General features: G+C 37.1%; 1 pseudogene; it reads left to right on the top strand.

Moving 5' to 3' along the window:
• LOC133656314 (protein sidekick-2-like) overlaps positions 1-27989 on the top strand; it is a 1293862-nt pseudogene that overhangs the window by 1081749 nt on the left and 184124 nt on the right.

The following is a 27989-nucleotide window of genomic DNA, read 5'->3' on the forward strand; positions in this document are numbered from 1 at the left end:
ACGGTCGTATTGTTGCAACTTTTATGCAGAAAAAGTTCAAGTTGAAGTAGCAATGATTGTCACACACACACTAGGTGTGGCGGAATTATTCTCCGCATTTGACCACATCACCCTTGCTTACCCCCTAGGACAGGGGTCGGCAACCCAAAATGTTGAAAGAGCCATATTGGACCAAAAAAACAAAAACAAATCTGTCTGGAGCCGCAAGAAATTAAAAGCCATATTACATGTGTCATGAGATATAAATTTAATTAAGAGGACTTAAAGGAAACTAAATTAGCTCAAATATAGCTACAAATGAGGCATAATGATGCAATATGTACATATCGCTAGCCTAAATAGCATGTTAGCATCCATTAGCTTGCAGTCATGCAGTGACCAAATATGTCTGATTAGCACTTCACACAAGTCAATAACATCAACAAAACTCACCTTTGTGCACTCATGCACAACGTTAAAAGTGTGGTGGACAAAATGAGACAGAAAAAGAAGTGGCATAAAACACGTCCTAGAAAGTCGGAGAAAGTTATACATGGAAACAGACTATACGGTGAGTTCAAGGACCGCCAAAATTAGTAGGACAAAACGGCGCTCGCCAAATACTCGAATCAGTGAAGCATGTTTAATACAAACAGTGTGATTTATAACAATTAGGGAGGTTTGTGTCATGTTTGTCCTCATACAGAAACCATACTAAAACAAAAAATTAGATTTTTTCCCCTCATCTTTTTCCATTCTTCATACATTTTTGAAAAATCTCCAGAGAGCCACTAGGGCGGCGCTAAAGAGCCGCATGCGGCTCTAGAGCCGCGGGTTGCCGACCCCCGCCCTAGGAGGTGAGGGGAGCAGTGAGCAACAGCGGTGGCCGCGCCCGGGAATAATTTTTTGGTGATTTAACCCCCAAGTCCAACCCTTGATGCTGAGTGCTGTCAGGTTCAAACACTGATGACATCTTTTAATCTGACAAATGGTAAATGGTAAATGGGTTGTACTTGTATAGCACTTTTCTACCTTTTTAAGGAACTCAAAGCGCTTTGACACTATTTTCCACATTCACCCATTCACACACACACATTCACACATTCACACAGTGATGGCGGGAGCTGCCATGCACGGCGCTAACCGGACCCATCAGGAGCAAGGGTGAAGTGTCTTGCTCAAGGACACAAAGACAAGAAGCAAGGAATCATGCCAGTGTTTCCCACACATTCATTTATTTGTGGTGGCCCGCCACGAAAGAAATAAAGCCGCTACAAAAACTTTTTTTTTTTTTTTTTTTAACTTTTTTTTTTTTTTTTAAATTTTTTTTTTTTTTTAAATTTTTTTTTGTCCTGTCCAGCTTCTCAGGCAAATCATATAGTTGATGTAGATGACCATATAGGCTGTTCAGATTTACTTTACAAAAGAGAAGTGTAGGATACTTCTCTTGTTGCCTTATTTGTATTTGACCACTACTGTTTTCTGTTTATTTGTTACTGACTGTGGCAGGACACCTCTGCCTCTGTTTCACTTTATGTTGCTGGCAAATAATATGGTTGTAGTAGTAGGCTAAAGTTAAATGATTTAGTATGCACTAATTAAAGGGGCAGAGCTTTAAGAGGCATTTTAGCTTTTATATTTTTATAAGATATATTTTTTGTAAGAACCACAATTAATACATATATTTCAGTGAATAACTTAATGTTCAAATCTGTATATAAATATGTACATAAAGTGTTGTAATTATATTGTAAAATGGATGGATGGATGGATGTTTAAAACAAAACTGTTATTATTAATTAGTAAGTATACATTTTTTTGAGCCTTTTTAGAGAAAATCATATCATTGTAGCAAATTATGCAAATTACTCGATGATGTCATGGTGACCACGCCCATAACCACGCCCCCACCGCCACAGGTATCTTGGCAGTTCATGGGAAACACTGCATGCAGAGACAGAGTTCAATTTAGCTCATGAGGAGAACGCATGGAGCTGCACACTTAGTCACAGTCTCGCCCTACGCTCTAAGGTACAGCTCCCGCGTCCCTCTATTTATTCAGGAGTTCCACGGTCAACATCACTGAGGCCGCCTCTAAAAGGGGTGGTCACACATATCATGCAAAGCAGGTCCAGTACGCACAATATGTGACGGAATGTGCTGGGGGCCTTGTGATTGCCTTGTCTCTGCTTCGTCTGCGTGTTGACGTCTTATCTTCGTTGAGGTCCTTGAAGTCCTTGGCTGTTAGCGGGCTAAAATAAAGATAACATCTGCGGCTGACGCCACCCCTCAGACAAAAAGTTTTGTCCTTGCACAGATAGAAAAATACCACTTCAGCACAATTGACAATAATTTATAGCAACGGCCCTCAAGCATAAAGTTATTGTGATAATATATACATCATTATTCTAACAGTGCCAAGCAGGGAGGTAATGGCTCCCATTTTTATAGTCTTTGGTATGACTCGGCCGGGATTTGAACTCACAACCTACCTATCTCTAACCACTAGGTCACTGGGTAGGTCTAAGGACCGGTTGGAATCGGTTGAGAACTGTGGGCTATGGAGAGGTTTGTACAAAAGCCAAAAGCAGTGAAGTTGTCACGTTGCGTAAATGGTAAATAAAAAGAGAATACAATGATCTGCAAATCCTTTTCAACTTATATTCAATTGAATAGACTACAAAGACAAGATATTTAACGTTCCAACTGAGAAACTTGGGCACTAATACACCCCCATACCAAGTTGTCCAGTCCGGGGGTCTTCGTTGTGGTATTTTAGGCTTCATAATGTGCCACACATTTTCAACGGGAGACAGGTCTGGACTACAGGCAGGCCAGTCTAGTACCCGCACTCTTTTACTATGAAGCCACGCTGTTGTAACACGTGGCTTGGCATTGTCTTGCTGAAATAAGCAGGGGCGTCCATGATAACGTTGCTTGGATGGCAACATATGTTGCTCCAACACCTGTATGTACCTTTCAGCATTAATGGTGCCTTCACAGATGTGTAAGTTACCCATGTCTTGGGCACTAATACACCCCCATACCATCACACATGCTGCCTTTTACACTTTGCGCCTAGAACAATCCGGATGGTTCTTTTCCTCTTTGGTCCGGAGGACACGACGTCCACAGTTTCCAAAAACAATTTGAAATGTGGACTCGTCAGACCACAGAACACTTTTCCACTTTGCATCAGTCCAACTTAGATGAGCTCGGGCCCAGCGAAGCCGGCCGGCGTTTCTGGGTGTTGTTGATAAATGGCTTTCGCTTTGCATAGTAGTCAAGTCAAGTCAAGTCAAGTCAAGTCAAGTCAAGTCAACTTTATTTATATAGCACGTTTTCAACAACTTTTAAATTGAACCAAAGTGCTTTACAGGTTAAAAAAAGCAAAAAGCAAAAAAAAAAAAACAACTAAGCAAAACAAAACAAAACAAAAAAACAAAGAAAGAACATACACAATGAATGTGCTAAACAAGATAGTGCAAATGCAATACGGTAAAAGGGGTCGAATAAAAAAGAGTTTAAAAAAATATATATAATAATTTGCAGAATAAAAATAATGAAAGTGCGACAAATTGAAAAATACAACTAAAACCAAGGGGTGGGAGGGGGGGGACTAGAAATGGTGGCCTAGTGGGCGGACTCATATTAGAGTTTTAACTTGCACTTACAGATGTAGCGACCAACTGTGGTTACCGACGGTGGTTTTCTGGAGTGTTCCTGAGCCCATGTGGTGATATCCTTTACACACTGGTGTGGCTTTTTGACGCAGTGCCACCTGAGAGATCCAAGGTCACGGGCATTCAATGTCACGTGCAGTGATTTCTCCAGATTCTCCGAACCTTTTGATGATATTACGGAGCGTAGATGGTGAAATCCCTAAATTCCTTACAATAGCTTGGTTGATAAATGTTGTTCTTAAACAATTTGCTCAGGCATTTGTTGACAAAGTGGTGACCCTCACCCCCGTCCTTGTTTGTGAACGACTGTGCATTTCATGGAAGCTGCTTTTATACCCAATCATGGCACCCACCCGTTCCCAATTAGCCGTTGCAGGCATCAATTTCCGAATGAGCTAATATTTGCAAAACAATAACAGTTTAACAGTTGGAACGTTAAATATCTTGTCTTTGCAGTCTATTCAATTGAATATAAGTTGAAAAGGATTTGTTGTATTCTCTTTTTATTTACCATTTACACAACGTGACAACTTCACTGCTTTTGGGGTTTGTATATTGCCCATTCATTTCCAATGGGTGTTGGGAGGAACTCCTGGTCATTCCGGGTAATCAGATCATTTTGAAGAACCGGGAAACATGCTGGTTGAGTGGAGTGTGTGGATGTTGAAACGGTTTGGGATATGAAGAGGTTTGTATAGTGCCCGTTCATTTTCAACGGGGTGCGGGGGGCAATTCCTGGTAATTCTGGGTAATCCAAAAAAATTTCGGATTCGGGAAATATGCTGGCTTGAATGTCCAGGATGAGAGGAGTGTGTGGATGTTGAAACGGTTCAGTGGTGGAGTTGCAGTGGCCGGGTGAACGAGGACTGGAACCGGTGAGTACTGTAATCTACAGTAGAACACACTTTATTGGGTGGAACCAGCATGAAGGTGACTATTTCATGTTTTGAGGGCTCTAATTATGCTGAATAGTTTGAAAAGTACGAACGATGGTATTATTAACACTAATCCTACTGTAGGGGCCACAACTCAGTGAGTCAGCTTCCTTTATTCCATCCTTAGAGGAGTGTTTTTTACCTTTTTGGAGCCAAGGCACATTTTTTGTGTCGACAAAATGTGGAGGCACACCACCAGCAGACATCATTAAAAACAAAACTCAGTTGACAGTAAAAAGTCGTTGTCGCAATTGTTGGGTATGACTTGAAAGCATAACCTAGCATGCATCACTGTAGCTCTTGTCTCAAAGTAGGTGTACTGTCACCCCCTGTCACATCACACCCTGACTTATTTGGACTTTTTTGCTGTTTTCTTGTGTGTACAGTTTTAGTTCTTGTCTTGTGCTCTTATTTTGGTGACTTTTTCTCTTTTTTTGGTATTTTCCTGTAGCAGTTTCATGTCTTCCTTTGAGCGATATTTCCCGCATCTACTTTGTTTTAGCAATCAAGAATATTTTAGTGGTTTTCATCCTTCTTTGTGTGGACATTGTTGATTGTCATGTCATGTTCGGATGTACTTTGTGGACACCGTCTTTGCTCCACAGTAAGTCTTTGCTGTCGTCCAGCATTCTGTTTTTGTTGACTTTGTAGCCAATCAAGAATATTTTAGTTGTTTTTAAATCCTTCTTTGGGTGGACATTGTTGATTGTCATGTCACGTTCGGATGTACTTTGTGGACGCCGTCTTTGCTCCACAGTAAGTTTTTGCTGTCGTCCAGTATTCTGTTTTTGTTTACTTTGTAGCCAATCAAGAATATTTTAGTTGTTTTTAAATCCTTCTTTGTGTGGACATTGTTGATTGTCATGTCATGTTCGGATGTACTTTGTGGACGCCGTCTTTGCTCCACTGTAAGTCTTTGCTGTCGTCCGGCATTCTGTTTTTGTTCACTTTGTAGCCAATCAAGACTATTTTAGTTGTTTTTAATCCTTCTTTGTGTGGACATTGTTGATTGTCATGTCATGTTCGGATGTACTTTGTGGACGCCGTCTTTGCTCCACAGTAAGTCTTTGCTGTCGTCCAGCATTCTGTTTTTGTTCACTTTGTAGCCAATCAAGAATATTTTAGTTGTTTTTAATCCTTCTTTGTGGGGACATTGTTGATTGTCATGTCACGTTCGGATGTACTTTGTGGACGCCGTCTTTGCTCCACGGTAAGTCTTTGCTGTCGTCCAGCATTCTGTTTTTGTTCACTTTGTAGCCATTCAACAATATTTTAGTTGTTTTAATCCTTCTTAGTGGGGACATTGTTGATTGTCATGTCATGTTCGGATGTACATTGTGGACGCCGTCTTTGCTCCACAGTAAGTCTTTGCTGTCGTCCAGTATTCTGTTTTTGTTCACTTTGTAGCCATTCAACAATATTTTAGTTGTTTTAATCCTTCTTAGTGGGGACATTGTTGATTGTCATGTCATGTTCGGATGTACATTGTGGACGCCGTCTTTGCTCCACGGTAAGTCTTTGCTGTCGTCCAGCATTCCGTTTTTGTTTACTTTGCAGCCGGTTCAGTTTTAGTTTCGTTCTGCATAGCCTTCCCTAAGCTTCAATTACTTTTCTTAGGGGCACTCACCTTTTGTTTATTTTTGGCTTAAGCATTAGACACCTTTTTACCTCCCGCTGTTTCCGACATCTACAAAACAATTAGCTACCGGCTGCCACCTACTGATATGGAAGAGTATTACACGGTCACTCTGCCGAGCTCTAGACAGCACCGACACTCAACAACAACACATCATTTGCAGACTGTAATTACTGGTTTGCAAAAAATATGTTTAACCCAAATAGGTGAAATTAGATCATCTCCCACGGCACACCAGACTGTATCTCACCGTGGTTGAAAAACTCTGCCTTAGAGGAAGGAAGCCCTAGGGGGGGAAAAAAACCCGACCCATATCATAATTTGTATTGTTTCCTATTGCAAGAAATAGCTTTTTAAGTGCCAAAGGTGTAGAGTATAATTATTCTCTATAATGGCCATTATGAGGGAAAATCATTGTTGTCCGGTCCCGGTCGTAGCAATCTAGCAACCACACCAATGATCCACCCCCCGCCCACCTGGCCTCCATCTTTCCATCGCGCCTTCCTCCTAATCATTCCTTCTGAGTGGGGCTAATTAAAGGTGGTCTGACGGGGTGTGCTGAACTCAGCAACATCAATCAATCGTTGTCCAACGCCGCCATCTCCCGCTGACCATACCCCCCCCCCCCCCTCCTCCATCCCCCTACGTCCACCTTGCCTCCCGCCAGCCCGCTGATGCCGCCGCTCGCCAAAGGTTAATGGTATTCGCTATGAGGGACAAAGCGGAAGAGAGCGAGAAGAGGCGTTTCGAGTGTCGCTGACCACTTGTCTATTTCCATCCTCTCGCCTGGCACTTCTTCACTTTTTACTTCCTGGACGTCAGGCTGGTCCAAAGTCCGGCCCGGGGGCAATTTAAAAAACACAATTACGCCCGGGTCCTCCGAGTTCTGCTCCTATGGCAGCGAAGTGAGCTCAGTTTTAGTGTCGGACCGGAAGGGCGAGGAAAGAAGAGGCTGGCTTTTTGTGAGGAGGACGTGTTAATAACGAGACTACTTTCCATTTAGATCCTCTGACGTGTTCGAAGATGGCATCGTCGTCCTTCGTAGTGATCACGGCGTGAGCACGGAACGCCTTAACCCGAAACGTCATAACGCGCAACGTCATAACGGGAAACGGCGTAACACAAAATATACCACAAAATGTCCTTAGCCGGAACGTCGTAACATCAAACGTTGTAACACCAAATGTCGTAACACCAAACGGCGTAACACTAAACACCGTAACACTAGAGGTGGTAACACCAAGCATCGTAACACCAAAAGGCGTAACACCAAAAGGCGTAACACCAAAGGCCGTAAAACTAAACGTCGTAACATTTAAACAACGTAACTCAAGATGATGTACCAATACATTTCATAACAGTAAATGTAACACCAAACGGCATAACATGTAACACCGTAACACCAAACGTCGTAACACCAAATTTCGTAACACCAAATGTCGTAACACCAAATGTAACATGAGGCACGCTTGTAAACACCCCCCCCCCCCCCCCCCCCCCCCTCATCAGAACAACTGCAGATGATTTGCTCGGGGGGCAATAACACAAAATGTCGTTACACAAAATGTTGTAACACGAAATGTCGTAACACGAAAAGGCGTAACACTAAACACCGTAACACTAGAGGTGGTAACACCAAGCATTGTAACACCAAAAGGCCTAACACCAAAGGCCGTAACACTAAACGTTGTAACATTGAAACAACGCGACTCAAAATGATGTACCAAGACATTTCACAACAGTAAATGTAACACCAAACGGCATAACATGTAACACCGTAACACCAAACGTCGTAACACCAAATGTAACATGAGGTACGCATGTAAACACCCCCCCACGTCAGAACAACTGCAGGTGATTTGCTCGGGCGGCAATAACACAAAATGTCGTAACACCAAACGGCGTAACACTAAACACCGTAACACTAAACACCGTAACACTAAAGGTGGTAACATTGTAACACCAAAAGGCGTAACACCAAAGGCCGTAACACTAAACGTTGCAACACCAAACGGCGTAACACTAAACACCGTAACACTAAAGGTGGTAACACCAAGCATCGTAACACCAAAAGGCGTAACACTAAACACCGTAACACTAAAGGTGGTAACACCAAGCATCGTAACACCAAAAGGCGTAACACCAAAAGGCGTAACACCAAAGGCCGTAACACTAAACGTTGTAACATTTAAACAACGTAACTCAAGATGATGTAACAATACATTTCATAACAGTAAATGTAACACCAAACGGCATAACATGTAACACCGTGACACCAAACGGAATAACATGTAACACCGTAACACCAAACGGCATAACATGTAACACCGTAACACCAAACGGCATAACATGTAACACCGTAACACCAAACGTCGTAACACCAAATGTCGTAACACCAAATGTCGTAACACCAAATGTAACATGAGGCACGCTTGTAAACACCCCCCCCCCCCCCTCATCAGAACAACTGCAGATGATTTGCTCGGGGGGCAATAACACAAAATGTCGTTACACAAAATGTTGTAACACGAAATGTCGTAACACGAAAAGGCGTAACACTAAACACCGTAACACTAGAGGTGGTAACACCAAGCATTGTAACACCAAAAGGCCTAACACCAAAGGCCGTAACACTAAACGTTGTAACATTGAAACAACGCGACTCAAAATGATGTACCAAGACATTTCACAACAGTAAATGTAACACCAAACGGCATAACATGTAACACCGTAACACCAAACGTCGTAACACCAAATGTAACATGAGGTACGCATGTAAACACCCCCCCACGTCAGAACAACTGCAGGTGATTTGCTTGGGCGGCAATAACACAAAATGTCGTAACACCAAACGGCGTAACACTAAACACCGTAACACTAAACACCGTAACACTAAAGGTGGTAACATTGTAACACCAAAAGGCGTAACACCAAAGGCCGTAACACTAAACGTTGCAACACCAAACGGCGTAACACTAAACACCGTAACACTAAAGGTGGTAACACCAAGCATCGTAACACCAAAAGGCGTAACACTAAACACCGTAACACTAAAGGTGGTAACACCAAGCATCGTAACACCAAAAGGCGTAACACCAAAAGGCGTAACACCAAAGGCCGTAACACTAAACGTTGTAACATTTAAACAACGTAACTCAAGATGATGTAACAATACATTTCATAACAGTAAATGTAACACCAAACGGCATAACATGTAACACCGTGACACCAAACGGAATAACATGTAACACCGTAACACCAAACGGCATAACATGTAACACCGTAACACCAAACGGCATAACATGTAACACCGTAACACCAAACGTCGTAACACCAAATGTCGTAACACCAAATGTTGTAACACCAAATGTAACATGAGGCACGCTTGTAAACCCCCCCCCCCCCCCACCAACCCCCACCCCCACATCAGAACAACTGCAGATGATTTGCTCGGGGGGCAATAACACAAAATGTCGTTACACAAAATGTTGTAACACGAAATGTCGTAACACCAAACGGCGTAACACTAAACACCGTAACACTAGAGGTGGTAACACCAAGCATTGTAACACCAAAAGGCCTAACACCAAAGGCCGTAACACTAAACGTTGTAACATTGAAACAACGCAACTCAAAATGATGTACCAAGACATTTCACAACAGTAAATGTAACACCAAACGGCATAACATGTAACACCAAACGTCGTAACACCAAATGTAACATGAGGTACGCATGTAAACACCCCCCCACGTCAGAACAACTGCATCTGATTTGCTCGGGCGGCAATAACACAAAATGTCGTAACACCAAACGGCGTAACACTAAACACCGTAACACTAAAGGTGGTAACATTGTAACACCAAAAGGCGTAACACCAAAGGCCGTAACACTAAACGTTGTAACACCAAATGGCGTAACACTAAACACCGTAACACTAAAGGTGGTAACACCAAGCATCGTAACACCAAAAGGCGTAACACTAAACACCGTAACACTAAAGGTGGTAACACCAAGCATCGTAACACAAAAAGGCGTAACACCAAAGGCCGTAACACTAAACGTTGTAACATTTAAACAACGTAACTCAAGATGATGTACCAATACATTTCATAACAGTAAATGTAACACCAAACGGAATAACATGTAACACCGTAACACCAAACGGCATAACATGTAACACCGTAAAACCAAACGTCGTAACACCAAATGTCGTAACACCAAATGTAACATGAGGCACGCTTGTACTTTTTAAAAATAATAATAAAATAAGATAACTAAATTAAAAACATTTTCTTGAATAAAAAATAAAGTAAAACAATATAAAAACAGTTACATAGAAACTAGTAATGAATGAAAATGAGTAAAATTAAGTGTTAAAGGTTAGTACTATTAGTGGAGCAGCAGCACGCACAATCATGTGTGCTTACGGACTGTATCCCTTGCAGACTGTATTGATATATATTGATATATAATGTAGGAAGCAGAATATTAATAACAGAAAGAAATGGGGGAGGGAGGTTTTTTGGGTTGGTGCACTAATTGTAAGTGTATCTTGTGTTTTTTATGTTGATTTAATTAAACAAAAAACAAACAAAACAAAAAAAACGATACAGATAATGAAAAAACCGATACCGATAATTTCCGAAATTACATTTTAACGCATTTATCGGCCGATAATATCGGCAGGCCGATTTATCGGACACCCCTAATTTGTTGTATTCTCTTTTTATTTACCATTTTTTTTAGGACAAGGCGACAACTTCACTGCTTTTGGCTTCTGTAATAATAAGAACCTCATCATAGTTTGTGATAGCTTGTTGGATATTGAAATCAATACGACATATTTGTGTTTGTTTTTGCTTGGCGATGAAGTAAACGCCCACATTTCTTCACGCGGTGGGAGAAAGATGGCAGGTGAACACTTTCCTCGTCACCGTGTAAGTCAGGGGTGTCAAACTCATTTTAGATGGGGGGCCACATGGAGAAAAATCTACTCCCAAGTGGGCCGGACTGGTGAAATCACGGCACGATAACTTAAAAATAAAGACAACTTCAGTGAACAATGGGAGACCGGGCTTTCTGCTCCGCTGCTCCCAGTCTGTGGAACGCTCTCCCTGACCACCTGAGGGCACCACAGACTGTGGATGCTTTTAAAAAAGGCTTAAAACCCTTCTTTTTAAAAAAGCCTTTTTTTTTTTTTTAGATATATGCATACTAGTTTTAGCTATTTGGCTGTTCTAGTTTTTATTTTATTTTTTATTATCTTTTTATTTTTTCTAATTTATTTATTTATTTTATTTTATTTTTTTAATACACTGTAGCACTTTGAGGTTGTTTACTCAATGTAAAGTGCTTTTTACAAATAAAATCTATTATTATTATTATTATTATTATAAAAATATATAAAAATCAAATTACAGGATGTTATTTATGTAGTTTGCTTACATCGTGTGGTATATTTTTTTATTTTTTTTTACATATGTAGCATAATCTAGAAAGACACAAATAATTGCTATTGTGACATCTAGTGGACACAATTAAAACAGCAGTTTCTTTCATTCAAAAATTTCGGCTCATTTTTATACTTAGTAAACTCATCCCGCGGGCCGGATAAAACCTGTTCACGGGCCTGATCCGGCCCACGGGCCTTACGTTTGACACCCCTGGTGTAAGTCATCCACGATGTCAACCTCCCGGCTCGTTAGCTAACTTTTAATTGCTCCTCCGCACTTTTTATCAATGCAAAGAGAATCAATTGGCGTGCACCGACTGCCGCCGGAGGGGATATCGGACAGACGCGCCGCTGCAACGTGGGAAGACGGCGAGCGCGTTCCGGAGTGGCGACTCTTTCACCTCCCACAGCACAACTTCTCACTTTTTTTTTTTGTTGTTTTTTTTTTCTCTCTTTCCTTCAAGACAAAATGTGTTGCGCTAGGCCGCCTCCCAATTAAACCGGTGCGCCTCGCCCGGAGCCTAATCCGCCGTGTTTACGCCGTCAGCAAACCCGCCGCCCTCCGACCGCCTCGCCTGACCTCCAAACAGCCGGCCGCTCCGTTTATCCAGCTGCGCCACACTCCATTAGCAATTTAAGAAGTTTGACGCCTGCTTCCCTCTAATTAATTGCCTAAATAAGTGAGACGCCGCAACCTTTACGCGGCTGGTCTTATCCCCTGGCGGCGCCGCGTTCTGCTGTATTAGACATGTAAGAAAGTCAAAGACGTATTGATTACTGCCGTGGATCTGCATGAACGCATACTAATGATGGACACTTTTTAAATGAATGCGATTGGTCTTCCGATGGGTGATTTTCATTGACTCCTTTATGTGACGGCAAAAACATGTTACACACCTCCACATGGCAGGGAGGCAGTACTGCAACAGTCAAGGTCACTGTTAACTACAAATCTCTGGGCACCAAACAATTCGATCCGATTCGTTGACGATTTGATCCAGAAACAATTTCCAAATCAACTCGATTCTGGATTCAAACTAATTTTCGCAATACGTCATCTAGCATGATGATTATAATGAAACTTTTTCAAAACAGGTTACGGGTTAGAAAAGCTTATTCTGATTGCATGAAAATTTATTTTTTTTCAAATTATTCTTATAAAAAAATGTTTATTTTTTTTCTTTTATATTGTTTTTTGAAAATGATTAATCGATTTCGAATCGAGATGAAAGAAAATGGAGATTTTGCTCCCGATGGGTGGTTTTCATTGACTACTCTTTCTGCAATTATGTGACGGCAAAAACATGTTACACACCTCCACATGGCAGGGAGGCAGTACTGCAACAGTCAAGGTCACTGTTAACTACGAATATCTGGGCACAAAACAATTCGATCCGATTCGTTGACGATTCGATTCAGAAGCAATTTTCGAATTAACTCGATTCTGGATTCAAACTAATTTTCGCAATATTTCATCTAGCATGAAGATTATAATGAAACTTTTTCAAAACAGGTTTCGGGTTAGAAAAGCTTATTCTGATTGCATGAAAAGGTTTTTTTTTTCAAATTATTCTTATAAAAATGTTTTTATTTTTTTTATTTTATATCGTTTTTTGAAAATGATTAATCGATTTCGAATCGAGATGAAAAAAAATGGAGATTTTGCTCCCGATGGGTGGTTTTCTTTGACTACTCTTTCTGCAATTATGTGACGGCAAAAACATGTTACACACCTCCTCATGGCAGGGAGGCAGTACTGCAACAGTCAAGGTCACTGTTAACTACGAATATCTGGGCACAAAACAATTCGATCCGATTCGTTGACGATTCGATTCAGAAGCAATTTTCGAATTAACTCGATTCTGGATTCAAACTAATTTTCGCAATATTTCATCTAGCATGAGGATTATAATGAAACTTTTTCAAAACAGGTTACGGGTTAGAAAAGATTATTGTGATTGTATGAAAATGTTTTTTTTTTCAAATTATTCTTCTAAAAAAATGTTTATTTTTTTTCTTTTATATTGTTTTTTGAAAATGATTAATCGATTTCGAATCGAGATGAAAGAAAATGGAGATTTTGCTCCCGATGGGTGGTTTTCATTGACTACTCTCTCTGCAATTATGTGACGGCAAAAACATGTTACACACCTCCACATGGCAGGGAGGCAGTACTGCAACAGTCAAGGTCACTGTTAACTACGAATCTCTGGGCACCAAACAATTCGATCCTATTCGTTGACGATTCGATTCAGAAACAATTTTCTAATTAACTCGATTCTGGATTCAAACTAATTTTCGCAATGTATCATCTAAACTTTTTCAAAACAGGTTACGGGTTGGAAAAGCTTATTCTGATTGCATGAAAATGAATTTTTAAAAATGTATTCTTATAAGAAAAAAACATATATGTTGTCTTTATATTTTTTTTCACATATATTTTTTTGAAAATGATGAATCGATTTAAAATCGAGATGAAAAAGAATGCAGATTTGGCTCCCGATGGGTGATTTTCATTGACTCTTTTATGTGACGGCAAAAACATGTTACACACCTCCACATGGCAGGGAGGCAGTACTGCAACAGTCAAGGTTACTTTTAACTACGAATCTCTGGGCACCAAACAATTCGATCCGATTCGTTGACGATTCGATTCAGAAACAATTTTCAAATTAACTCGATTCTGGATTAAAACTAATTTTCGCAATATATCATCTAGCATGAGGATTATAATGAAACTTTTTCAAAACAGGTTACGGGTTAGAAAAGATTATTCTGATTGCATGAAAATGTTTTTTTTTTTCAAATTATTCTTATAAAAAATGTTTTTTTTTTTTCTTTTATATTGTTTTTTGAAAATGATTAATCGATTTCGAATCGAGATGAAAAAGAATGGAGATTTTGCTCCCGATGGGTGGTTTTCATTGACTACTCTTTCTGCAATTATGTGACGGCAAAAACATGTTACACACCTCCACATGGCAGGGAGGCAGTACTGCAACAGTCAAGGTCACTGTTAACTACGAATCTCTGGGTACCAAACAATTCGATCCGATTCGGTGACGATTCGATTCAGAAACAATTCTCGATTTAACTCGATTCTGGATTAAAACTAATTTTCGCAATATTTCATCTAGCATGAGGATTATAATGAAACTTTTTCAAAACAGGTTACGGGTTAGAAAAGCTTATTCTGATTGCATGAAAATGTATTTTTAAAAACGTATTCTTATAAAAAAAAAACATATATTATCTTTGTATATATTTTTTTCATATCGTTTTTTGAAAATTATGAATCGATTTAAAATCGAGATGAAAAAGAATGGCGATTTGGCTCCCGATGGGTGGTTTTTATTTACTTTATGTGACGGCAAAAACATGTTACACACCTCCACATGGCAGGGAGGCAGTACTGCAACAGTCAAGGTCACTGTTAACTACGAATCTCTGGGCACCAAACAATTCGATCCGATTCGTTGACGATTCGATCCAGAGACAATTTTCGAATTAACTCGATTCTGGATTCAAACTAATTTTCGCAATATATCATCTAAACTTTTTCAAAACAGGTTACGGGTTAGAAAAGCTTATTCTGATTGCATGAAAAAAAAATTTTTTTAAATGTATTCTTATAAGAAAAAAACATAAATGTTGTCTTTATATTTTTTTTCACATGTAGTTTTATGAAAATTATGAATCGATTTAAAATCGAGATGAAAAAGAATGGCGATTTGGCTCCCGATGGGTGGTTTTTATTGACTACTTTATGTGACGGCAAAAACATGTTACACACCTCCACATGGCAGGGAGGCAGTACTGCAACAGTCAAGGTCACTGGTAACTACGAATCTGTGGGCACAAAACAATTCGATCCGATTCGGTGACGATTCGATTCAGAAACAATTTTCGAATTAACTCGATTCTGGATCCAAACTAATTTTCGCAATATATCATCGAAACTTTTTCAAAACAGGTTACGGGTTAGAAAAGCTTATTGATATTGCATGAACATTTATTTTAAAATATGTTTTCTTATAAGAAAAAAACATATATTGTCTTTATATATATATATTTTTTACATATTAATTTTTGAAAATGATGAATCGATTTAAAATCGAGATAAAAAAGAATGCAGATTTGGCTCCCGATGGGTGGTTTTCATTGACTACTTTATGTTACGGCAAAAACATGTTACACACCTCCACATGGCAGGGAGGCAGTACTGCAACAGTCAAGGTCACTGTTAACTACGACGGCTGCGAATCTCTTGACAACAAACAATTCGATCCGATTCGTTGACGATTCGATTCAGAAACCATTTTCTAATTAACTCGATTCTGGATTCAAACTAATTTTCTCAATATTTCATCTAGCATGAGGATTATAATGAAACTTTTTCAAAACAGGTTACGGGTTAGAAAAGCTTATTCTGATTGCATGAAAATTAGGGCTGTGAATCTTTGGGTGTCCCACGATTCGATTCAAAATCGATTCTTTGGGGTCACGGTTCGATTCAGAATCGATTTTTTTTTTTCAGTTCAAGACGATTCTCGATTCAAAAACTTTTTTTTTTTTTTTTCTTTTTTTTTTTTAAATGAAAACAATACACAACAATACCATAATAATGCAATACAATTTCACAACAAAACCCGACCCAGCAACATTCAGAATAGCAATAAACAGAGCAATTGAGGACACACAAACATGACACGGAACAATCTAAAAGTAGTGAGACAAAAATGAATATTATCAACAACAGTATCAATATTAGTATCAATTTCAACATAGCAGTGATTATGTGTGTATTGTTTTGTTGGATTGATTAATTAAAAAAAAAAAAATATATATATATATATATATATATACATATATATATATATATATATATATATATATATATATATATAATATATATATATATATATATATATATATATATATATATATATATATATATAAATAATACAAAAAATAAAAATCGATTTTTTTAAAAATGAGAATCGATCCTGAATCGCACAAAATGAGAATCGCGATTCGAATTCGAATCGATTTTTTCCCACGATTTTTTTGAAAATGATTAATCGATTTAAAATCGAGATGAAAAAGAATGGCGATTTGGCTCCCGATGGGTGGTTTTCATTGACTCCTTTATGTGACGGCAAAAACATGTTACACACCTCCACATGGCAGGGAGGCAGTACTGCAACAGTCAAGGTCACTGGTAACTACGAATCTCTGGGCACCAAACAATTCGATCCGATTTGTTGACGATTCGATTCAGATACAATTTTCGAATTAACTCAATTCTGGATTCAAACTAATTGTCGCAATGTATCATCTAAACTTTTTCAAAACAGGTTACGGGTTAGAAAAGCTTATTCTGATTGCATGAAAAAAACATTTTTTAATGTGTTCTTATAAATAAAAAACATAAATGTTGTCTTTAAAAAATTTTTTACATATAGTTTTTTGAAAATTATGAATCGATTTAAAATCGAGATGAAAAAGAATGGCGATTTGGCTCCTGATGGGTGGTTTTCATTGACTCCTTTATGTGACGGCAAAAACATGTTACACACCTCCACATGGCAGGGAGGCAGTACTGCAACAGTCAAGGTTACTTTTAACCATGAGGGGTGCGAATCTCTGGACAACAAACAATCCGATTCGGTAATGATTCAATTCAGAAACCATTTTCGAATTAACTCGATTCTGGATTCAAACTAATTTTCGCAATATATCATCTAGCATGATGATTATAATGAAACTTTTTCAAAACAGGTTACGGGTTAGAAAAGATTATTCTGATTGTATGAAAATGTATTTTTAAAAATATATGCTTAAAAGAAAAAAATATGTTTTGTCTTTATATATTTTTTTACATATTGTTTTTTGAAAATGATTAATCGATTTAAAATCGAGATGAGAAAGAATGCAGATTTGGCTCCCGATGGGTGGTTTTCATTGACTCCTTTATGTGACGGCAAAAACATGTTACACACCTCCACGTGGCAGGGAGGCAGTACTGCAACAGTCAAGGTCACTGTTAACTACGAATCTCTGGGCACCAAACAATTCGATCCGATTCGGTGACGATTCGATTCAGAAACAATTCTCGATTCAACTTAACACGAAACGACGTAACGTGAAACTCTTAACAGGAAACGCTGTAACACGGAACAATGTATCACGAAACATGCTAGGTAACACAAAACGTTTTCACGTGAAACACTAAAATATAACAGGACGTAACAAAACGTCCGAGGCCTAGTTTCATTATTTTGGCAATTAGGGAAAAGGAAACGTTACACTGCCTCCACATGGCAGAGAGGCGGTGCTGCAACAGTCAAGGTCGACTACTGTGTGCGTGGGTTTGTGTGTGTGTGTGTTTTGTGTGTGTGACATTTAAACACAGGTGTGTGTTTTGAGGGGCGGGGCTGACTATTGTACCCCCTTGAGCATCATTATCAATGCAGTAAACAGCAGCTAAGCTCTGCTGTCCTTTGCGTCCTTGCTCATCTTTTAGATGGTCTTAAGTGTGTGTGTGTGCGTGTGTGTGTGCGTGTGTGTGTGTGTGCATGTGTGTGTGTGTGTGTGTGTGTTTGCACATACACCACCTTTGGCGTTGCACACTAGTGATTCACCTCCATCCACTTTAAGATGATTAGGGGAACATAAATAGGTGTAAGATGATATGATAGCCCAAGTAAATATATTTTTTTCCGTGTGTGTGTGTGTGTGTGTGTGTGTGTGTGTGTGTGTGTGTGTGTGTGTGTGTGTGTGTGTGTGTGTGTGTGTGTGTGTGCTGACGCAGGTATCTCATCCCCTCACTGGACCGCTCCCATGCCGGCTTCTACCGCTGCATCGTCAGGAACCGTGTGGGAGCCCTCCTGCAGCGCCGCACCGAAGTGCAGGTGGCTTGTAAGTATTTGCACCCCGAGGACGGATTGTGCATTAAGACACACACACACACACACACACACACACACACACACACACACACACACACACACACACACACACACACACACACACACAATTCTTGTATTTGTTACCTTCTGGAGACCTGAGAAAAATGCCTCCCTCTTTAGGACCAGCCTTTCTAGATATATAAAGATGTGTATTTACAACATTAATAATATATACATACTATGCAAATATAAAAAAGCTTGTTGTGAAAAATGAGTTGGAATTTCACAAGAAAAAGGTCACAATTTCACAAGAAAATCTTTGAATTTTGGCAGTATTATAATAAAAGTTGTCATTTTACTCAACACAGGTCAAAATTTTACAAGAAAAACTGAACATTTGTGCAATATTATGATAAAAGTTGGAATTTTACTCAATAACAGTCGCAATTTTACAAGAAAAAGTTTAACGTTTCGGCAATTTTATGAAAAGAGTTGTAATTTAACTCACAATTTTATAAGGAAACTTAAAAATGTTAGCAATATTATAATAATAATCGGAATTTTGCTCTGCAAAATGATGACAAAAGTCATAATTTTACTCAAAAAAATTTCACTATTTTACAAGAACAACAAAAAAATGGCAACGTTGTGATAAAAGTCAGAATTTTACATGACAACTGTCACCATTTTGCATTAAAAAAAAAGTTATAATTTGACATAAAAAAGTTGTGATTTTACGAGAAAATATTGCAATATTACAGAAACAGAAAGAATATGAGAAATTGTTCCCAATTTTATAAGAAAAAAGTCGACACATTGTAAAAAAAGACTGCTTTTAGTTAATTTATTTATTTTTGAATTTTTTTGTTTGCAATTGTTTTTTAATCTTCATTATTTACTTTAAGTTATTACAGTATGTCTCTATATACATATTTATTTATGTATTTTTTAATTTCAATTTCTTACACACACTTGTTATTTCATATGTTGACCAGAGGGGGAGCACTTTTAAAAGCGACACACAGTCAATTTTGAAAAAATCCCTCTTTTTTGGGAGTGATGCAAATGAGACATTGTCTATTAGATGCAATGTTATTGATTTATGTCATCACTTGTTCACACCTCCTCATATGGAAGATACTTGTCCTTCTTCATGTCTCAAGAAGGCTAGAAATACAAGAACACACACACACACACACACACACACATTCTTGTATTTCTCTGTCTTCTGGAGCCCTCCGAAAAATGCCTCCCTCTTTAGGACCAGCCTTTCTAGATATATAAAGATGTGTATTTACAACATTAATAATATATACATACTATGCAAATATAAAAAAGCTTGTTGTGAAAAATGAGTTGGAATTTCACAAGAAAAAGGTCACAATTTCACAAGAAAAACTTTGAATTTTGGCAGTGTTATAATGAAAGTCATCATTTTACTCAACGCAGGTCACAATTTTACAAGAGAAACTGAACATTTGTGCAATTTTATGACACAAGTTGGAATTTTACTCAATAACAGTCACAATTTTACAAGAAAAGCCTAACATTTTGGCAATTTTATGAAGAGAGTCATAATTTTACTCGACAAAAGTCACACTTTTATGACAAAACTTTGAAAATGTTGGCAATATTATAATAATAATAATAATCTGAATTTTGCTCGACAAAATGATGACAAAAGTCATGATTTTACTCAAAAAAATGTCACTGTTTTACAAGAACAACAAAAAAAATGGCAATACTGTGATAAAAGTCAGAATTTTATGTGACAAATGTCACCATTTTGCATTAGATAGTTATAAATTCACATAAAAAAGTTGTGATTTTATGAGAAAATATTGCAATATTACAGAAACAGAAAGAATATGAGAAATTGTTCCCAATTTTATAAGAAAAAAGTCGACACGTTGTGAGAAAAAGACTGCTTTTAGTTCATTTTTTTTATTTTTTATTTTTTGTTTGTAATTGTTTTTTAATCTTCATTATTTACTTCAAGTTATTACAGTATGTCTCTATATACATATGTTTTTGGGGTTTTTTCAATTAATTTTGGCCAAAGGGGGCGCATTTCAATTTTTCGCACACACTTGTTATTTCATATGTTGGCCAGAGGGGGAGCACTTTTAAAAGCGACACACAGTCAATGTGATAAATCCCTCCTTTTTGGGACCACCCTCATTTTGATAGATGTCACCACAAATGAGACATTGTCTATTAGATGCAATGTTATTGATTTATGTCATCACTTGTTCACACCTCCTCATATGGAAGATACTTTTCCTACTTCATGTCTCAAGAAGGCTAGAAATACAAGAACACACACACACACACACATTCTTGTATTTCTCTTTCTTCTGGAGACCTGAGAAAAATGCCTCCCTCTTTAGGACCAGCCTTTCTAGATATATAAAGATGTGTATTTACAACATTAATAATATATACATACTATGCAAATATAAAAAAGCTTGTTGTGAAAAAGGAGTTGGAATTTCACAAGAAAAAGTTCACAATTTCACAAGAAAATCTTTGAATTTTGGCAGTATTATAATAAAAGTTGTCATTTTACTCAACACAGGTCAAAATTTTACAAGAAAAACTGAACATTTGTGCAATATTATGATAAAAGTTGGAATTTTACTCAATAACAGTCGCAATTTTACAAGAAAAAGTTTAACGTTTTGGCAATTTTATGAAAAGAGTTGTAATTTAACTCACAATTTTATAAGGAAACTTAAAAATGTTAGCAATATTATAATAATAATCGGAAATTTGCTCTGCAAAATGATGACAAAAGTAATCATTTTACTAAAAAAAATGTCACTATTTTACAAGAACAACAAAAAAAGGCAACATTGTGATAAAAGTCAGAATTTTACATGACAACTGTCACCATTTTGCATTAAAAAAAGTTATAATTTGACATAAAAAAGTCGTGATTTTACGAGAAAATATTGCAATATTACAGAAACAGAAAGAATATGAGAAATTGTTCCCAATTTTATAAGAAAAAAGTCGACACGTTGTGAGAAAAAGACTGCTTTTAGTTCATTTATTTATTTTAGAATTTTTTTGTTTGTAATTGTTTTTTAATCTTCATTATTTACTTTAAGTTATTATAGTATGTCTTTATATACTCTTTTTTTTTATTATTATTTTTTTTTTCAATTTCTTACACAAACTTGTAATTTCATATGTTGACCAGAGGGGGAGCACTTTTAAAAGCGACACACAGTCAATTTTGAAAAAAATCCCTCTTTTTTGGGAGGAATGCAAATGAGACATTGTCTATTAGATGCAATGTTGTTGATTTATGTCATCACTTGTTCACACCTCCTCATATGGAAGATACTTGTCCTTCTTCATGTCTCAAGAAGGCTAGAAATACAACAACACACACACACACACACACACACACACACATTCTTGTATTTATCTTTCTTCTGGAGCCCTCCGAAAAATGCCTCCCTCTTTAGGACCAGCCTTTCTAGATATATAAAGATGTGTATTTACAACATTAATAATATATACATACTATGCAAATATAAAAAAGCTTGTTGTGGAAAAATGAGTTGGAATTTCACAAGAAAAAGTTCACAATTTCACAAGAAAATCTTAGAATTATGGCAGTATTATAATAATAGTCGTCATTTTACTCAACATAGGTCAACATTTTTTTAAGAAAAACCTAATATTTGTGCAATATTATGATAAAAGTTGGAATTTTACTCAATAACAGTCGCAATTTTACAAGAAAAAGTTTAACGTTTTGGCAATTCTATGAAAAGAGTTGAAATTTTACTCGACAAAAGTCACAATTTTATAAGGAAACTTAAAAATGTTAGCAATATTATAATGATAATCGGAATTTTGCTCTGCAAAATGATGACAAAAGTCATAATTTTACTCAAAAAAATGTCACTATTTTACAAGAACAACATACAAATGGCAACATTGTGATAAAAGTTAGAATTTTACTGTCACCATTTTGCATTAAAAAAAAGTTATAATTTGACATAAAAAAGTTGTGATTTTACGAGAAAATATTGCAATATTACAGAAACAGAAAGAATATGAGAAATTGTTCCCAATTTTATAATAAAAAAATCGACACATTGTGAGAAAAAGACTGCTTTTAGTTCATTTATTTATTTTTGAATTTTTTTGTTTGTAATTGTTTTTTAATCTTCATTATTGACTTCAAGTTATTACAGTATGTTTCTATATAAAACAATTTTTTTTTTTGTTTTAATTAATTTTGGCCAAAGGGGGCGCATTTCAATTTTTCGCACACACTTGTTATTTCATATGTTGGCCAGAGGGGGAGCACTTTTAAAAGCGACACACAGTCAATGTGAAAAATCCCTCCTTTTTGGGACCACCCTCATTTTGATAGATGTCACCACAAATGAGACATTGTCTATTAGATGCAATGTTATTGATTTATGTCATCACTTCTTCACGCCTCCTCATATGGAAGATACTTGCCCTTCTTCATGTCTCAAGAAGGCTAGAAATACAAGAACACACACACACACACACACACACACACACACACACATTCTTGTATTTGTCTTTCTTCTGGAGCCCTCCGAAAAATGCCTCCCTCTTTAGGACCAGCCTTTCTAGATATATAAAGATGTGTATTTACAACATTAATAATATATACATACTATGCAAATATAAAAAAGCTTGTTGTGAAAAATGAGTTGGAATTTCACAAGAAAAAGTTCACAATTTCACAAGAAAATCTTAGAATGTTGGCAGTATTATAATAATAGTCATCATTTTACTCAACATAGGTCAAAAAATTTTAAGAAAAACCTAACATTTGTGCAATATTATGATAAAAGTTGGAATTTTACACAATAACAGTCGCAATTTTACAAGAAAAGCTTAACATTTTGGCAATTTTATGAAAAGAGTCATAATTTTACTCGACAAAAGTCACAATTTTATGACAAAACTTCGAAAATGTTGGCAATATTATAATAATAATAATCGGAATTTTGCTCGGCAAAATGATGACAAAAGTCATGATTTTACTCAAAAAAATGTCACTATTTTACAAAAAAAAAAAAAAAATAGTTCATTTATTTATTTTTGAATTTTTTGTTTGTAATTGTTTTTTAATCTTCATTATTGACTTCAAGTTATTACAGTATGTCTCTATATACATATATACATATACATATATATTTTTTTTAAATTAATTTTGGCCAAAGGGGGCGCATTTCAATTTTTCGCACACACTTGTTATTTCATATGTTGGCCAGAGGGGGAGCCCTTTTAAAAGCGACATACAGTCAATGTGAAAAATCCCTCCTCTTTGGGACCACCCTCATTTTGATAGATGTCACCACAAATGAGACATTGTCTATTAGATGCAATGTTATTGATTTATGTCATCACTTGTTCACGCCTCCTCATATGGAAGATACTTGTCCTTCTTCATGTCTCAAGAAGGCTAGAAATACAACAACACACACGCTGTTTAGTGTATCAAGAAGCGACGCCACCAGGGCCAGATGTTGGCGCCATGAAGGATGTGCTTGCATCTCATTGGTGGCGCCATGGAAGCGGACAGCTGTTCCACTCAGCATCCTCATTAGATTGATATTGTTGTTGTGTGTGGGGTTTTTATTTTTTTGGGGTGGGGATTTTAGTTTTTTTTCCATCGACAACTGTCGTCTCCTGGCGGGAAGAATCGGGCTGGGTCGCGTTCCTGTAAATTTGCTCCCACGTCTTGTTAACCAGATATTACAGAAACGCCGCGCCGGGGAGTCTCGTCGTCGTCGTCACGCGCGCCCGACGCTTGTTATCCCCGACGTCCCGGGGTGCACCCGCTTCATTAGGTACACCTCGGATACACTCACGGATTAGGGATCTCACGTATTGCTGATCATCATCAATAGGGGCGGGTACTGAACCCCGTCAATCTTACTGGGCACTGAACCACGTAAAAGTAGGGGCGGGCTTGACCCTAACCAATCTGGCGCCTTAGGCAAGATTTTAGCTGGCGGCAGTGAAGTGTATATACTCACAAGAAACCGAATAGCTGTGTCTTTCACCTTTTTTTTTTACTTAAAGAAAGCAAATTAAAATATTATATGATAATGTTATGTTATGATTATCTTTAACCGAATCACAGCAGTGCTCAAATTAAAAAACAGCATTCAATGTTTATTTATATAGCCCTAAATCATTCCCTCTCATGTGATATTGCTTAATTAACATTAATGATGTGCACTTTAACAACTAGGGCTTACAACTATACCTATTATATAAAGGGGTGGAAAAGTGACTATTACCTGCAGGGCAAACATTAGCTAACCAGAAGGCAATAACAATGTCAACAAAAAACACCTGCTTAAAAGATCTAATACAAATGTCCCTGAGGAATGTAAGGTGGGAGTACTGTAATTACCTAACGTTACATTATTATTTTCCATAACAATTTAGCCCCCTCCACAATATTAACCCGACGTTAAAACAGAACTAGCTATTTATTGATTAGCAATTGCCGAATCATGTAAAATTAGCTTAATGCTAAAAAGCCAGGTTACAATCACATTCTGTAACAGACAAATAATTTAATGTAGGCTAACGTTACCTACCTGCTACCTCTGTCTTTTTCTCGTTTCTCCTCTTCTTTTCTCTTTTTTCTTCCCTGGGCACCTGACAGTTTTGGCCGTTTTGACATCTTGTGTTGATTTTTTGATGTGGTGACGTCCAAAAAGAGTCATGATACGGGAAGGGAGGGGGCACACCGTGCTGGGGGAGGTGAGGGCGTAATATTGTAACAAATAATATTTCTATTAAATAGGGTTTACTTTGCATTTTAATTATCGCGGGATTATTTTTTGTATTTAGAAATAGTAGTACCAACTTTTTTTTTCTTTTTTTTTTTTCTCCAACATTTGTGGCACTGTCGTGGCGCCCCCTGATGGACGGCGCCCTTAGCATGTGCCTATACGGCCTATGCCACGGGCCGGCCCTGAGTAGGGGTGTAGCGGTACACAAAAATGTTGGTTCGGTACGTACCTCGGTTTAGAGGTCACACTTTGGTTCATTTTCGGCTACAGTAAGAAAACAACAAAATATGCGCTACCGTCCAAAAGTTTGGGGTCACATGTAAATGTCCTTATTTTTGAAGGAAAAGCACTGTACTTTTCAATGAAGATAACTTTAAACTAGTCTTAACTTTAAAGAAATACACTCTATACATTGCTAATGTGCTAAATGACTATTCTAGCTGCAAATGTCTGCTTTTTGGTGCAATATCTACATAGGTGTATAGAGGCCCATTTCCAGCAACTATCACTCCAGTGTTCTAATGGTACAATTTGTTTGCTCATTGGCTCAGAAGGCTAATTGATTATTAGAAAACATCTGAAAACAGTTGAGCTCGTTACAGAAGCTACAAAACTGACCTTCCTTTGAGCAGATTGACTTTCTGGAGCATCACATTTGTGGGGTCAATTAAACGCTCCAAATGGCCAGAAAAAGAGAACTTTCATCTGAAACTCCACAGTCTATTCTTGTTCTTAGAAATGAAGGCTATTCCACAAAATTGTTTGGGTGACCCCAAACTTTTGAACGGTAGTGTACATTTTGGGGTTATTTATTTACCAAATTTGCAAAATGTTCCACCAAAAATATTGTTCTTCCTGTAATATTTGATGGGAAGTAATGGGAACCTTGGATAGGTCAATAATTCATAATAACATTGATTTTGATTCAATATTATGTTTTGAGCAATGACAGTTTGAAAGAAAAAAAAACAGCTTTGTTTTATTAGTCAACATTGCAACTTTTTCTAAATTACATTTAACCTTTAAGCTTTTTTATTTCACTTTTGTTATGTTTTTGTTTATTTTAATAGTATTTTTAGAATGTGCTGTGGGCCTTTAAAACATTATCTGTGGGCCGCAAATGGCCCACAGCTAATAAAAAATTAAATCTGATAACTCTATGGATAAAAAGCAGAGCCTGGCGACACATTATTTATTTATTTATTTATCATAACTCTCTCTCTGTCTCTGTCTCTGCCCCTCCCTCACCAATTTGTTTTGTTTTCAACCCCTTCTTAACCCTGAACGTACATTGAAAATACACGCAACCCTAACTCAAAATGCCGGACATTTGAGGCATTTAAGAAACTCCGCCCTGACAGCTCCGCAGAAGAGGACATGTCCGGTGAAAAGAGGACGTATGGTCAGTCTATCGTAGCCCGTTAGCAGCTAGCATGCCGTGTGTTGTGCCTCGGTGTGCATTGTTTACACCAGGGGTCACCAACCTTTTTGAAAGCAAGAGCTACTTCTTGGGTAGTGATTAATGCGAAGGGCTACCAGTTTGATACACACTTCAATAAATTGCCAGAAATAGCCAATTTGCTCAATTTACCTTTAACTCTATGATATTATTATTTATTAATGATATTAACACTTAATTGAACGGTTTAAAAGAGGAGAAAACACGAAAAAAATGACAATTAAATTTTGAAACATAGTTTATCTTCAATTTCGACTCTTTAAAATTCAACCGAAAAAAAGAAGATTAAAAACTAGCTAATTTGAATCTTTTTGAAAAAATTAAAAAAATAATTTATGGAACATCATTAGTAATTTTTCCTGATTAAGAATAATTTTAGAATTTTGATGACATGTTTTAAATAGATTAAAATCCAATCTACACTTTGTTAGAATATATAACAAATTGGACCAACTAGACAAATCATTATTTCTGCTAGATTTTCCAGAACAAAAATTTTAAAAGAAATTCAAAAGACTTTGAAATAAGATTTAAATTTGACTCTACAGATTTTCTAGATTTGCCAGAATCATTTTTTTGAATTTTAATCATAATAAGTTTGAAGAAATATTTCACAAATATTCTTCGTCAAAAAAACAGAAGCTAAAATTAAAATGTATTTATTATTCTTTACAATAAAAAAAAATACATGTACTTGAACATTGATTTAAATTGTCAGGAAAGAAGAGGAAGGAATTTAAAAGGTAAAAAGGTATATGTGTTTAAAAATCCTAAAATCATTTTTAAGGTTGTATTTTTTCTCTAAAATTGTCTTTCTGGAAGTTATAAGAAGCAAAGTAAAAAAAAATTAATGCATTTATTTAAACAAGTGAAGACCAAGTCTTTAAAACATTTTCTTGGATTTTCAAATTCTATTTGAGTTTTGTTTCTTTTAGAATTAAAAATGTCGGGCAAAGCGAGACCAGCTTGCTAGTAAATAAATACAATTTAAAAAATAGAGGCAGCTCACTGGTAAGTGCTGCTATTTGAGCTATTTTTAGAACAGGCCAGCGGGCTACTCATCTGGTCCTTACGGGCTACCTGGTGCCCGCGGGCACCGCGTTGGTGACCCCTGCTTT

The sequence above is a fragment of the Entelurus aequoreus genome, linkage group LG08 (genome assembly GCF_033978785.1).
Source record: "Entelurus aequoreus isolate RoL-2023_Sb linkage group LG08, RoL_Eaeq_v1.1, whole genome shotgun sequence".
Taxonomy (NCBI): domain Eukaryota; kingdom Metazoa; phylum Chordata; class Actinopteri; order Syngnathiformes; family Syngnathidae; genus Entelurus; species Entelurus aequoreus.